Raw genomic sequence first — 3,387 nt, forward strand, 5'->3', positions numbered from 1 at the left:
GATCCACCTCCACAACCTGTAGGCAAGAAATGGGTGTCGCGCTTTATCCAGAGCCAGCTAGAGCTTCAGACGAAGTGGAGTAGAAGGCTTAACAGCCAGCGCGCCTAGTACGAAGATCCTGCTACAATCGTAGCGTGGTTTAAGTTGGTAGAGGAGACGCGCCAGACGTACGGCGTGCTAGACTAGGATATCTATAACTTTGACGAGACTGGGTTCGCAATGGGCGTCGCTAGCACGTCAAAAGTCGTAACTAGCTCTGATAGAGTTAGTCGGGCAGTCGTCGTACAGCTAGGCAATCGGGAGTGGGTTACAGTGATCGAGTGCGTTAACGCGTCTGGCTGGTCTCTGCCACCGTTCGTGATACTGTCTGGCAAGGTTCACCAGAGCAGCTGGTATCACAATCTCCCACCAGACTGGACTATCGGCACCTCAGACAACGGCTGGACGACTGATCAGCTTGGCGTAGAGTGGGTAAAGCACTTCAACTAGCATACAACGGCTCGTACAGCTGGAGTCTATTGGCTGCTTATTCTAGACGGCCATGGTAGCCACGCAACGCCAGAGTTCGACCAGTACTGCACTAAGAATAAGATTATCACTCTCTGTATGCCGCCTCACACGTCGCACCTCCTCCAGCCTCTAGATGTGAGCTGCTACTCTCCTCTTAAGCGCGCGTACGGACGCGAGGTTGAGGAGCTCGCCTAGCATGGGGTCTACCACGTTGACAAGATAGACTTCCTTGCAGCCTATACACGGATCCGGCTAAAGATTTTTACGCAGCAGAATATCTAGGCAGGCTTTCGGGCGACAGGGCTTGTCCCTCCTTGTCTAGATCGCGTTCTATCGTCGCTCACAGTAGCTAGAACACCGTCTCCACCACAGACAACCACAGATAATAACACTACAGCGCAGGCAGCAACGCAGACAGAGACACCACATACAGTAGCAGAGCTTCAGCAGCAGGTGCGGTATCTCCAAGAGCGACTGCGCCAGCAGCTAGAGAGTCTAACAAGCGTTGCGATACGCTAGCTTGCTAAGAGCGCTTAGCTTATAATGCAATTAGCAACGATACTTACAGAGGAGAATAAGAAGCTACGTGAAAAGAACTAGCGTTAGCGGCAAAAGCAAGATTAACAGCGTTAATATATTGCTTCTAGTGGGGTACTCCAGGTGCAGCAGGCTCAGCAGCTTGTGGCAGAGGTAGAAAGGTTACTTATGGGGGGGGGTAGCTAGAACTAGGCTAGTAAGCGACGTTGGCGCGCGCCGCCAACGTGCACGAAGTGTCACGTTAAAGGACATACTTAGACTTTATGCAGAGCTAAATAGTAAACTATATATCTTAATTTTATATTATTTTAATACGTTGTTGTGGCTTAATTGCGCAGAACGTCGCGCGAAGTTTGGTGGGGTGCCCAGCTTACTGATCTGCCCAGCTTACTGACCCTGCACGTTACAGACGACCACGGACGTATCAAGGCGGCTCACGTGATGTCAGCGACGCAATGAATCGGCCCGACGCTCATACAATATAGGCCTGGATAGCTGGATTTGCTAAGTGTATGAGAAGGGAGACGTATACTGGATTTTGCGACTCGCGCAATGTGAGAGGAGGTCAGCGGAAGCGGGTTCTCTGAAGAGGGTATGGCCAAGGCTTACACCCAAGGCTCACGAACATCCAACATGGCTAATTGACAATAAAAAATGGCGGCTGGTAACTTGGAGATGCGCTAATAGATTTGCCCTAGAGGCATTTTACATCTTGCAGTTAGATTAGCCTCGGGCTTGGTACGAGAGCCGTGGTTTGATGGGCGTTTAAAACCCCCCAGTATAGGCGGCATGTCCAAGCTCAGATCAGTAGGCTTCGTCGGAAAACAAGAGTCAGAGCTCGGAGACTTTCAAACTTCTTATCGATCGGTGCAGGCATAGAGTGTTAGGAAGAAGGAAAGTATTACAGCGCTGACATTGATCGTTTCACGATAAGCTCCCCATGTTGTTTTTAGTGTTGGTGAGCGGGCGGGTATTTCGCCGGGCAACTTGGTAAGTGCGTGTCGTGTGGGGAAACTAATATATGGCTACTTACTGATGTCGAGTATTTGTATAAGAGATCTAAGCTAGTTAATCCACTTTATAGTGATAGCGGTAAAAGGATTGTTTACTTCAAACACGCATTCTGTATAGCCTTCTACCAATGCCTATAGTCCTAAAACTCCCGATTCCTATCCCGCCGCGTCGCACAAGTCTGTCCGCAAAAACACATAACGTGTGAGAATAACAGTACATGACGAGCCTCCCTCTAGCAGCATCACATCCATCACGTTTGTGTTTCAAGCAAATAGTGCCATGGCTAACGTGGTTCACAAGTGAGTCGCTAACCCAAGCGAGTCGCTAACGCCCCACCACTACATCTACATCAACACGTTATCACAGTTTTTTATCACAGTCAATAAACTATTGCGATACACCAAATTAATTGTCAGAATCGCTACTATCACTTGCACTATCTATCTTAACTACACAGGTACGAGCGTTGTGTCCAGTCTGCTTGCAACGCCCGCACCGCCGCTCTCCTCGCACCCTCTTCGACGCACTCTCACCATCACCACGACTGCTACCCGCCTATTTAGCTAATACTTCTTGTACTTCGCCTACAGTAAGAGTCTCTTCTGTCCGTACGTATCGCCGCTTGCGGCTTTTACGCTTATTTAACTTGTCAAGAGCCGCTCGAAGCGTACCCATTTCCTCCATTATAAGCGTCATTTTATGTGCCATTTGCTAGGCCCCCTTACTTAGCTGCGCGATCTGCTTAGTGAGTGAATTGGCAGAAGACCTACAGCGTTTTCTCACGCTCTCTTAAATGAGACTAATTTAAGACTCAACTTCGCGCGCGTTGCGTGGTGTCTGCGCCTGCTAGGCGGCTACCTGTTGCGGTGATTGTACAGGTGTCTGCACCACCACATCAAGCTTAGATAGCACAGCCTATAGGTCGTGTGGGACTAGACTAGCGCCTCTAAAGCCAGCTTGGATATTCTCCTTCGTGATAGACTGCTCAAAAGCAGTCTTAAAGGCTAGTAGGAAGGTCTCTTTGCTGATATAGTGGGTGCGGTTGCGTGCTAAGCCTGAAATAGCGTCGCCATACTTGCGCTTCAACGGCGAGAAGCAGGCGACGTCAAGGGGCTGCAACAGGTAAGACGAGTGCGCAGGCATGCAGAGAAGCACAATATTCTTCTCCTTGCAAAGATCTTGGAAATCGACAGAGCAGTGGCTCTCATAGCCATCGATAATGAGCAGTCGATACCCACCTACAGTAGAGCTCTTTGTATGGGTATCAAGTGCTCTAACTAGGCAAGACCAAGCTAATTATTCGTCCAGCCATTAGGACTAACTTCA

Source organism: Exserohilum turcica, assembly GCF_000359705.1.
Source record: "Exserohilum turcica Et28A unplaced genomic scaffold SETTUscaffold_9, whole genome shotgun sequence".
Lineage (NCBI taxonomy): Eukaryota > Fungi > Ascomycota > Dothideomycetes > Pleosporales > Pleosporaceae > Exserohilum > Exserohilum turcicum.